The 12,082-nt window shown below is 36.5% G+C and overlaps 1 non-coding gene across 1 annotated transcript; it reads left to right on the forward strand.

Moving 5' to 3' along the window:
• The first annotated feature begins 6,160 nt into the window (after positions 1-6,160).
• On the forward strand, positions 6,161-6,267 carry LOC113717495 (small nucleolar RNA R71). Its single transcript, XR_003454411.1, has one exon. It is a non-coding gene; the product is annotated as a small nucleolar RNA R71 (small nucleolar RNA).
• Positions 6,268-12,082: the final 5,815 nt, after the last annotated feature.

The raw sequence follows: 12,082 nt of genomic DNA on the forward strand, positions 1-12,082 counted from the left end.
AAAAACAAAATTTATCACCATAAGAACAATTTTCTCAATTCTAATCAAACAACCATTACTAATGATATATATTATCACAATGTAGCATAATTGTAGCATTAAAATCCAAAATATATATCTTTCCAAATTCATGTCCATTTACCTAGAAAAATTCAACAAAATAATATCAAATCTATGATTCCCTAAATAAACATAAAAAATTGTTATCACAATCTATCTAAGAGCAATGTAGCACAATTGTATCAAGGAAGTCCAACAACTATGCAATTATCATAATATTCCCAAAAACTAGAAAAATAAAAAATTATAAACTGTCAAAGAAATTCGCAAATTGTTACCTCAAATAGATGGAGTGATGATGGAGGATGATAATGATGCAAAAATGGAGAACAACCAAGCCCAAATTCGACCTCAAATTGCAAGATTTTAGTTTGGCCCTATTTCATGTCTTGAAGATCAAAACCCCTCAATTTGATGTTTTCGATTCCAAATTGTTGAGGGTTAATGCTCACAAAAGGTTAGGGAAGGTTTTTATTGTGAAAAATTGGGAATTTTATGGATGAAATGGAAGATTGGAGGAAAGGGGATAGGGTTTCGGATAGAGAGAAAAAAGAAATCTGGAAAATGAGGAACCGAGGCCTCGTTTCCATTCTTATCGCGAAAGGATCCGAGGTCGGATCCGTTCTGGAAGGCCTCGGATCCGACATGGCTCGGATCAGTCTCAACAGAAACACAGACGAGCCCTCGGATCTATCTGGGTTGGAAATGATCCGAGCTCGGATCTATAAATCCGAGGTCGGATCTGTCTGGCTTTTTAGGATCCGAGCTCGGATCTTCATTTCTCTGCACTAATTGCAGAAACTGCAATTTTTCTAAACTTTTTCTCCCTTTTTCGGCCAATTCCAAATTACACATTGGACATCCCTTTTCTCAATTCCAACGTCCCATGCACATGTAATATACCATAAACATAATATCCAACCTCTCAAAACACAACAAACACATCTACATTGAAAATCGAGGGGTGAGGTTCTTTGATCATTTTTGCATTTTTACACTAAAATGGCATTTTTGAGCATTAAATGTATATCAAATGAGTCCATGAGCCTTTATAACCATGATATCACCAAAACTCACTTAAATATACTTGAAATGCACAATGTATGTATATGCATGGGAATTTTGAGCACTTAAAACACAATCTGGTAAGAAAAACTCCCTGCCAACATGTTCTTCAAGTGCACCTCCAAGATGGATGATAAAACTCCCGTATCTCCTACAAACAAGTGAAATACATCTAATTAGTTAATTAAATCACACCAAAATGTAAGAAACACATAAAAACACACAAATACACAATTATTATTAGGTTGCCTCCCAACAAGCGCTTTTGTTTATAGTCGTTGGCTCGACTCTCCTATAACTTCTTTAATCCTCCATTGCATTTCCTAAGGAGTAAATTACTCCTTTAGGAACTTTTTCTCCGGCCAAATAGAGCTTCAATCTTTGGCCATTTACTTTGAATGGAGCACCATTTTCTCCTTTTATTTCCACTGCTCCATAAGGAAACATGCGAACCACTTCAAATGGACCGGACCATCGAGACTTAAGCTTTCCAGGAAATAATTTAAGCCTTGAGTTAAACAACAAAACCTTTTGCCCTTCTTCAAAATGCTTAGGGAGGATGTGTTTATCATGCCAAAATTTCACTTTTTCTTTGTAAATTTTGACATTCTCATACGAAATCAACCTCAATTCCTCCAATTCGCTTAACTCAAGCATTCTCTTTTCACCTGCAGATTTAAGATCAAAGTTAATTGCTTTAACAGCCCAATAAGCTCTATGTTCTATTTCCACAGGTAAATGACATGCTTTCCCATAAACAAGCTTATATGGAGACATTCCCAACGGCGTTTTAAATGCCGTTCTATACGCCCATAAAGCATCTTCAAGCTTGTTTGACCAATCCTTTCTTGATCGGTTTACTGTTTTCTCCAAAATGATTTTAATTTCCCGGTTGGCCAACTCCGCTTGTCCATTAGCTTGAGGATGATAGGGGAGTGACTTTTTATGCCTGCATCCATATTTAAGCAACAAAGTGTCAATAGCTTTATTACAAAAATGCTTACCTTCGTCGCTTATTATTGCCTTTGGGACTCCAAACCTACAAAATATGTTCCGTTTCAGGAACTTAAGCACAACTTTAGCCTCATTAGTTTGTGAAGGAATGGCCTCCACCCATTTAGAGACATAATCAACTGCTAAAAGGATGTACTTGTTATTATATGAGCTAGGAAATGGTCCCATAAAATCAATGCCCCAAACATCAAATAACTCAACTTCCAAATATGTAGTCAAAGGCATTTCATTCCTTCTTGAGATATTACCGGTTCTTTGGCATTGATCACAACTTTTCACCCAATTTCTAGTATCTTGGTGCATAGTAGGCCAATAAAATCCAGATTGCCATATCTTTGCTACAGTTTTAGTAGTACTAAAATGACCTCCCGTTTCAAGAGTATGACAATGCATTAAAATGCTATGTACCTCCTCCTCCGGAACACATCTTCTAATTATTCCATCTGTACAATGTTTGTAAAAGAATGGTTCCTCCCAAAAGTAATGTTTAGCATCATTTAAGAATTTTTTTCTTTGATGAGAATTCAAATCATTTGGTATCACTCCACTAGCTATAAAGTTAACTAGATCAGCATACCATGGTGACTTATAAATTGCCATTAAAAACTCATCTGGAAATTCTTCTTTAATGGACAAATGGTCATCTTGCTGCATGTTCTCCAGTCTAGAAAGATGATCTGCAACTAAATTCTCGGATCCTTTTTTATCTTTGATCTCCAAGTCAAATTCCTGCAACAATAAAATCCATCGAATTAATCGCGGTTTTGCATCTTTCTTATTTAACAAATACTTGAGTGCTGCATGGTCAGTATAAACGATAACTTTAGATCCTACTAAGTATGATCTAAATTTATCCAATGCAAAAATCACTGCTAGCAACTCCTTCTCTGTTGTTGCATAGTTAACTTGGGTTTCATTTAACATTTTACTTGCATAATAAATGACATGAAGTCGCTTATTATGTTTTTGCCCAAGAACAGCCCCAACTGCAAAATCACTTGCGTCACACATTAATTCGAATGGCAAGCTCCAATCCGGTGATGCTATGATGGGTGCGGAGACAAGTTGCTTCTTCAACCTATTAAAAGCAAGTACACACTCATCATTAAAGTGAAAAGGAACATCTTTTGCAAGTAATTCACATAATGGTTTAGCAATCTTGGAGAAATCCTTAATAAACCGCCGATAGAATCCCACATGTCCAAGAAAGCTACGAATGCCTTTCACATTGGTTGGTGGAGGCATTCTCTCAATAACCTCTATTTTGGCTTGATCAACCTCAATACCTTCTGAGGAAATTCTGTGGCCTAACACAATACCTTCACAAACCATGAAGTGACATTTTTCCCAATTGAGTACAAGGTTTGTTTCTTCACATCTCTGCAAAATTAGATCTAAATTGTTAAGACAATCATCATAAGTAGATCCAAATACAGAAAAATCATCCATGAAGATTTCCATAATTTTCTCATTAAAATCAGAGAAAATTGCCATCATGCATCGTTGGAAAGTGGCCGGTGCATTGCACAATCCAAAAGGCATCCTTCGAAATGCAAAAGTACCGTAAGGACAAGTGAATGTAGTTTTCTCTTGATCTTCTGGTGCAATGACTATTTGATTGTATCCTGAAAAACCATCCAAGAAACAATAAAATTCATATCCGGCCAATCTTTCTACCATTTGATCAAGAAAAGGAAGAGGGAAATGATCCTTCCTAGTAGCTGCATTCAATTTTCTGTAATCAATACAGACTCGCCAACCAACCACAACTCTAGAGGGAATCATTTCATCATTTTTACCATGTACTATGGTTATCCCCCCTTTCTTTGGTACTACATGGATAGGAGAAATCCACACACTGTCAGAAATTGGAAAAATTATACCTGCATCCAACCATTTAAGGATTTCTACTCTTACCACTTCTTTCATGTTTGGATTTAACCTTCTTTGAGTCTCAACCACTGGTTTAGAATTTTCTTCCAATAAAATCCTGTGCATACAAATAGTTGGACTAATTCCTTTGATATCAGAAATTGTCCATCCTATAGCCTTTAAATGCTTCCTTAAAACACGTAAGAGCTTGTCTAATTGTTCCTCATTTAATGCTGAATTTACAATCACAGGCAATGTCTCTTTTTCTCCAAGAAACGCATATTTGAGGTGCTTAGGCAGCGGCTTAAGCTCAAGCTGCGGTGCTTTCTCACATGATGGTGGAGGTAGCCCTTTGCTCAGTCCTAATGCCTCGTATGCATTTCTCCTTTTATAAGGAATTTGTGCTTGCAAAAATTCAGTCATTTCTTCAATCTGTTCCTCTTGTATACCTATACCATTAAGACAAAGTTCGAGAGAATCATTATCAAGATTTACTTGACTCATTTCTAATGCCAATTCATCACATATGTCAACCGAATAAACATGGTCGGTAAAAGAGGGATATTTCTCTACTTTACTCAAATCAAATTCCACTTCCTCTTCACCGATTTGAAACTTAAACTTACCTCGTTTGACGTCTATTATTGTACCTGCAGTGGCCAGAAATGGTCTACCAAGTATAATAGGTATATTTACATCTTCCTCCATATCTAAAACAACAAAATCGACAGGAATAATAAATTTCTGCACTTTAATGAGCACATTTTCCAATATGCCCATTGGATGTCTAATAGACCTGTCAGCCAATTGCAAGGAAATGTTAGTACGCTTCAACTCTTTCAACCCCAATTGCCTAGCCACAGTTAAAGGGATCAATGACACACTTGCACCAAGGTCACAAAGTGCTTTAGAAAATTCTACATTACCGATAGTGCAAGGAACTGTAAAACTCCCTGGATCTTTCAATTTGGGTGGCAATTTGTTTTGTATGATTGCACTACATTCTTCTGTTAATGCAATTGTCTCACTGTCTACCAACTTCCTTTTCTTGGTCATTATCTCCTTGAGAAACTTCGCGTACGAAGGAATCTGCAAAATAGCATCCACAAAAGGAATGTTAATATGTAATTGTTTAAAAATGTTGACAAATTTCTCAAATTCTTTGTCATTTCTTGAAGGCTTCAATCTTTGAGGGAATGGCACCGGTAGAGGAATTGGTGTTGCATCTTCCATTTGCAGTTCATTTTCCTCTATCTTTTCTTTCCCTTTTTCTTCCTTGCTTCCCTCTTTTAACTCACTCAATTTCTTATTCTCTCTTTTTTCAAACTCTCTTCCACTTCCAACTACTGGCGGCTCAACTAATTCCTTACCACTACGGAGGGTTATGGCCTTCACATGCTCCCTTGGGTTCACTTCAGTTTTGCTAGGTAAATCCCCTTGGTTGCGATTATTAACCGCATTGGCAATTTGGCCTAATTGGACCTCAACATTCCTGTACATATTAGTGAGTTGCTCCATTCTTCCCTCAATTCTTTCAAACCGTTGAGTAGTGGCACTAGCTAACTTTTCAATTTTATCATTTGATGCATTGGCTAGCTTTTCGATTGCCAATTCCCAAGCTGGTTTGGACTCATGCAGTGTTTGCTTTTGTTGAAAACCTGGTGGATTAATTGGTCTTTGTTGGTTCCCTTGATCTTTCCATCCAAAATTCGGGTGATTACGCCATCCTGGATTATAAGTATTGGAGTATGGATTGTTTTGGGGTGGACGGTTGTAATTGTTGAGATATTGAACCTGTTCACTGCTAGAACACATAAAATCATCATGATCTCCGCCGCAAATGGTACAACTTGCAACAACTACTCCTTGATTAGAACTAGAACCAACTTGCCTATTAAGCATCTTAACCACATTATCCATTTTTGCACTTAACATATTCAAGGTATCTACTTCAAGCATACCTGCGGTTCTCCTTGAATTACCTCGTTCGTTTGCCCATTGGTAGTTGTTAGCAGCCATTTCTTCGATCAATTGCTGAGCTTCCTCAGCTGTCTTTCCCATTAAAGCTCCTCCCGCTGCTGCATCTACATGTGTCTTTGTTGGATAGGTGAGACCATTGTAAAATGTTTGGACTACTAGCCAATCGGGTAGACCATGATGAGGGCATCTTCGTTGCAATTCCCGATAGCGCTCCCAAGCTTCATACAATGTCTCTCCTTCCTGTTGAGAAAAACTAGTTATATCCATTCTTAATTTAGCAGTTTTTCCAGGTGGAAAGAATTTATTAAGAAAAGCCTTAGCTAATTCATCCCAAGTAGTAAAAGTATTTGGAGGATGAGATTGTAGCCAAACCTTAGCCTTGTCCCTTAGTGAAAATGGAAACAATCGAAGTTTAATCGCATCTTCACTAACACCATTAAACTTAATTGTATCACAAATTTCAAGAAATGTTGACAAGTGAGAATTTGGATCCTCAGTAGCATTACCTCCATATTGAGATTGTTGTACCATTTGAATCAGTGATGGTTTTATCTCAAAGTTATTAGCGTTTACCGTTGGTCTTACAATGCTAGTTTGAGATCCTTGTGCTCCCGGTAAAGCAAAATCTCGCAGAATTCTCCTATTTGATTCATTTTCTGCCATTTCTTCCTCAAATTGTAATTCTATCAAGATATCTTCTATTGGCTGCCAAACCTCTTGTTCCTCTTGATGTGATGTATTCCTCCTTTGTCTGCGTAATGTTCTTTCAATTTCCGGATCGAAATGTACAACTCCTCGATTTGATCGGTGCATACACTACAAACAAAAACAAGAGAAAATTTTTATACTTTTAATTCAACAACTTGAATAAAGATAATGAAATTTATCTAAATTAATAGAGATGATGAGGCCCTAATATTGCCGCTCCCCGGCAACGGCGCCAAAAACTTGACGGGATATTTTGTATCAATGCAAGTTTAATTCCGATTTTACACCCGTTGGACTGCAAGTATACAGGTCGCAATTGTAGTAGAAGATGTGTATCGGGTCGATCCCACGAGGAGCAATTCAAACAATTACTAAGCCCTTATTTTCTCTATTATTTAGACTAACAATTAATTTGAGCAGAGAAAATCTAATGCTGTAATCTACAAATCTGGTATATAAATCTAGTTTAACAGATGCTGAATGCAATTAGAGAAATTTCACTTAAGGAAGATTCTAGGGATGTAGATTCCACTTATGGCATAAACAACACAAATGAATGGATTTACTTCTTGCTATTATTCTTGCTTAACTAGAGATTCATTTCCAAAGTTTCCAAGTCTCATTTTCATGATGAAATGGCCTAAAGCAATATAGATTTCCCTATTTTCATGGTGAAATACTACTACTTACTCTGTTTTATTTCATGAAATGCTAAGTAATCCACCTAAGTGTATCTCTATTTTCATGAACATACAACTCAAGCTCTACTTATGTGTTTCCATTGTTATTACCAATTCTCATTGAACAATAACAACTATAACCAAACTATTGGTGATCAATCAATAGCAAGTAACCACAGCTACACAAGTAGACAAGTTAATACAAGATATAACAAGTGTAAATCACATTCAATTTATACTATTTAGCCATAAGTTTCATCCACTCCCTAGATGAAGGAGTTTAGCTACTCATGAATGATTTAACAATCAAACTCACAAGTTTATTAATGCAAAACCTCATAAGGTACAAGTATAAGAAAGATAAAAGAAAGCTTAGCCAATTGAAGGTGAAGCTCTCCAATTCTTCTCCAAGAACTCCTATCTAGAGAGAAAACTAGATACAAGAAAGAAAACTAGCTACGTATGGTAATGCCCTTGCTTCTCCTCAGTGTTTCTGCATAAAAGGTGGAAGAAATTCCATTCCTCTCACTTCATAATTTCCTCCACTCAGATTTTGTAAAAAGAAGTCAAAGATATGATATTTCCTTTTGTCCATACTCATTTGGTCTTCTCTTTTGTTGCAGAAGCATGTGCCACCGATTTCTGTCCCTCAAAATAGCTGGAAAGTTGTGAAAAAGGTAAAGAAAAACGGCTGTTGCACTTGCTGAGGAAAGAGACAGATCCGAGCCTCGGATCCGAGGAGTGAAAATGGATCCGAGCTCGGATCTTCAGGATCCGAGGGATTTCATAATGGATCCGAGGTCGGATCGTCCTGACCTCGGATGCTCTCCGCCAGAAGTACAGACGAGGGGTCGGATCCCTCTTATACACATGGATCCGAGCTCGGATCCGTGTTGAGCAATTTTCCAGTTTTTCACTTCTTCTCTTTTCTTTCATTTTTGCTCCCAATTTCTTGTGTACTTTGTCCTCTGGATGACCCTTATATTCCTTTGAACTTGTGCATGAATTTCATACATCAATTACCTTCACAAATTCACAAGATTAACGCATTAATTCACTCATTTATCAATTTTTGAAACCTTAATCAATATTTAAGCAATTATCACCAAAAGAGTTCAAATATGGCTTAATCTTCTCAGAACATACCAAAAATTAATGCCAAATTCATACAAAATGTACGTTAAATATTCACTTATCAGTCACGTGGCGATAGGAGTTGAGTAACCGGGCTCTTTCATCTTAAAAATGTTGGAGTTCGCGTCAAAAAACTTCAATGGCCAGAGACTAAGTCTTGTGTTACTATTAAAAAAATAGAAAAAAATAGAAAAATAGAAAAACATGAAAAAAAGCAAAGGTTGTGTTAGTGTATAATAAAAGTCAGCTCGCCGATTTATGGATTTAATGTTGAGATTTTGGTTAATAGTTGGACCATTTGTTGATAAATGTTGCACGTCATTCCTTTTTCTTAGATTAGTTAACCTGAAACTAGAGGAGTTTGTGGTTTAGAAGTTAACTGGAGTGATATTTCTTGGACTGGACCATTGATGCTTGATTATTATTTTTCTTGGTATCTTGACAATTTGGTGGATAGAGCAGTAGCCACTTTCGAATATTGGTATTTGTTTGTTGTTCTCATGCTTGAGGGCAAGCATGGTTTAGGTGTGGGGGGAATTGATAGGTTGCAATTTTATCATTTATTTTATAATTAATTTCCCCTATTACCTGACCTGATGTGAATTAATTATTAGATTCTACTCACTTTTCATAATTTACATTTATTTCAGGGAGTAAAACAAAAATATCACAATCAAGGCCAATTTGACAGTCATCGGAAAAGAATTCAAATGAAAGGTCTTCAGGGGTATTTTTGGAACAAGAAAACACAAGTCCTTTTTGGTAATTCGCAGAAGACAGCATAAAAGAAGAAGAAGGAACGCAGGGCTGGGCGTTCTTCCTCTCTGGAAGGAGAGCCGCCGCACAGCCTTGAGGACATTAGATAGGAATAGAGCAAACAATGGCAGACAACTCTTTAGCTTAGTCTTTTGACTTTTCCTTGTGGGCTCAAGTAGCTTTTCCTTTTCCTTCTCGTATGATTGGACAAGTAGAAACCATAGAATCAATTGCTGTAGCTTTGCTATCTTTTCAAACATTGGAACCGAATTGAATTTCCCCAATTTCAAGGGACAATGGCCGTGGCTCTCTTTACAATTTCCTGTGGGTTTCGTTCATTGGACATGAACTAATTTCACCACTCTAGTCAAGGAGCAACGAAGGCTCTGGTTCGCCTAAAAATTGTGAGATCGATTTAATTTAATCTTTTTCTTTTATTTATTGGTATTCGCATATTCCCTGGTTACAGTGCTTATGATTGTTTAATTAATTGATTGTCTTGGATCCGGATAATTAGTTAATTTGATAATCTATTGTCAATTGGGACGTTAAATCCGTAATTGTTTAATTGTCTCAAAATAGTGATAACTGGCATGATTAGATTTGTGTCAGGGGGATACGCGGGCTAATCTAAAATAACCCTGGTAGTGCGTTATTTGATTAGAATAGAGCTCCTCTAATACGTAAGGCAATTGGGGAATTAAATCTTACGGACGTACCTAAGATTATTTCTCAATTAGAGCAGTGATTAACGGGCGTACCTTAATCACCGACACAGTAAGGAGGGGTTGACTGTCATCGCTTGTTTGGCAGTTATGACCTATTTATTGGTAAATAATTGGAATTGCCTTTGTTTCAATTATCAATTAGGTGAACCATTGCTGAAGTTATTCCTTGGCTAGATCCTTAATTATCACTCATTTGATTTTAGTAAATTGTTATTTAATTTCTAGTTGGCTATTTTATTTTTATTATTTTACTTTTAGTTGAATTGCTTAAATTGTCACCCCTGATATAAAAACACCCCCCTTGTCACTGAGAATTTGAAAAGAAACAATTACTCCCAGTCCCTGTGGATTCGACCCTACTCACCGTTATCTACAGAAATTACTTTTAGTTTGAGCAGGTTTTTATTATTGCACAGGCTGACACCCTGTCACGAGTACTGCTATTTGACGAAATCGACGATTCTGAACTTCGTGACCTCATTTTGCTGACAAGTACGAATTGAAGATGAAGTTTTGTTGTTTGATATGGTGGATCACTCCATTAACTCTACTAGATTGGAAAAGCTTTGTTGAATCACTCCATTAACTCTGCTAATCTCAAGCACCTTTTCACTTCATTAGCTCAATGGGAAAGGAGGAAACTTGGAGAAGAAAAGCAGTGGATTAGAGAGAGAGTCAAGTGTGGACTTGTGTCTGACTTGTGCTAGTTTTCTCGATATTTGGACATTTGTTAACGGCCACGGGGTCTTCACCGTCCAAATTGAGTAAATTCCCCTTTTTTGACTAAATGTGACAAAAAATCATTAATTCATGTACTCAATGTGTTCTGACAAAAATTTTGGGGACCAAATGTGTCTTTGTCACAAAGTTTGAGGATGAAAAGTGGATTTTTGCCAAAAAAGAATCCTTCCCTACAAAATATTAATAAGGGCTGATCAAAACATGCTCAACAAATAATCCAACTTCTCTTTACCAGCTTAAGCATGATACAGTAGCATATACATTTCATATAGGCTACAATACGTAGCCATATACAATTTAATAGCAGACATGTCATATACATAACATATTCAATCAAACAAGCTCATGAGTCACAAGTATCATATTTTCTTGAGATATCCAGTGCCAACCACAATTCGATTGGCTGGGATCACATCTTAGCGATGAAGAAGAGTCGGGTGCGTGGGGCATATCTCGGCTATTTAATGGCTAGGCACAGGGTGCACATCTCACATCTCAGCCAGAATGTGGCAGGACTTGTAGAACTAGCTCTGTCAACATTCAACAACTAATCCAAGAGATTGACATAATCAAATCATAGTAATTCAGACAACATAGCATTTCACAAGACAAAGGCACAACATAGACAATACTCATGCCGAATTCCATAGCCAATATAGGTTTTTCAAACTAAAAAAAATATGTAAAACATATAAGAAAACTTAAGGAGTTGAAGGATTACTCGCCTCAAATTCCAAAAACTAACTCCCAACAAATTTATAACAAACCACAAATGATCAAATGTTTGTTCTAACAACCACTTAATACCAGATGCATTGTCCTAAACATTTAAATTGTCCGAGATAACAATGACTAAAGAACACCGCTTACGAAATTGCATAAATGAGAAGGCTACTGAAGTCCCACATTGAATAATCAAGATAACTTTAAAGCTAAGTCACAACAATTTTAAACAAACAATCGAGTTTACCGCTCTAACAACCACTTACTTCCAAATGCATTGTACTATGTTCAATATATTAATTCGCTGTGATAATAATGACTACAAAAGATGTAAGGCCCAAAGCTACCTAAGAGGGGGCTGAATTAGATTGATAAGAAACAAGCAAATAATGGTCAAATTTTCACCCAATTATTCAACTAAAATAGCTTAAGTAACATAAACAAATTAAGTTACATAAACAAATAACAAAGAGAAATAAAGTAAAAGCATTGTAAATTAATCAAACTTTCAAACTTTTTCAAATTTGGAGTTGAACCTACTATTAGGTTCTTCAATTGTTGGTGAAACTAACAAATTTGTATAAATGAAGACTCATTTACTCACCCTAAAACTCGCCAGTT

The sequence above is a fragment of the Coffea arabica genome, chromosome 11c (assembly GCF_036785885.1).
Source record: "Coffea arabica cultivar ET-39 chromosome 11c, Coffea Arabica ET-39 HiFi, whole genome shotgun sequence".
Classification (NCBI taxonomy): domain Eukaryota; kingdom Viridiplantae; phylum Streptophyta; class Magnoliopsida; order Gentianales; family Rubiaceae; genus Coffea; species Coffea arabica.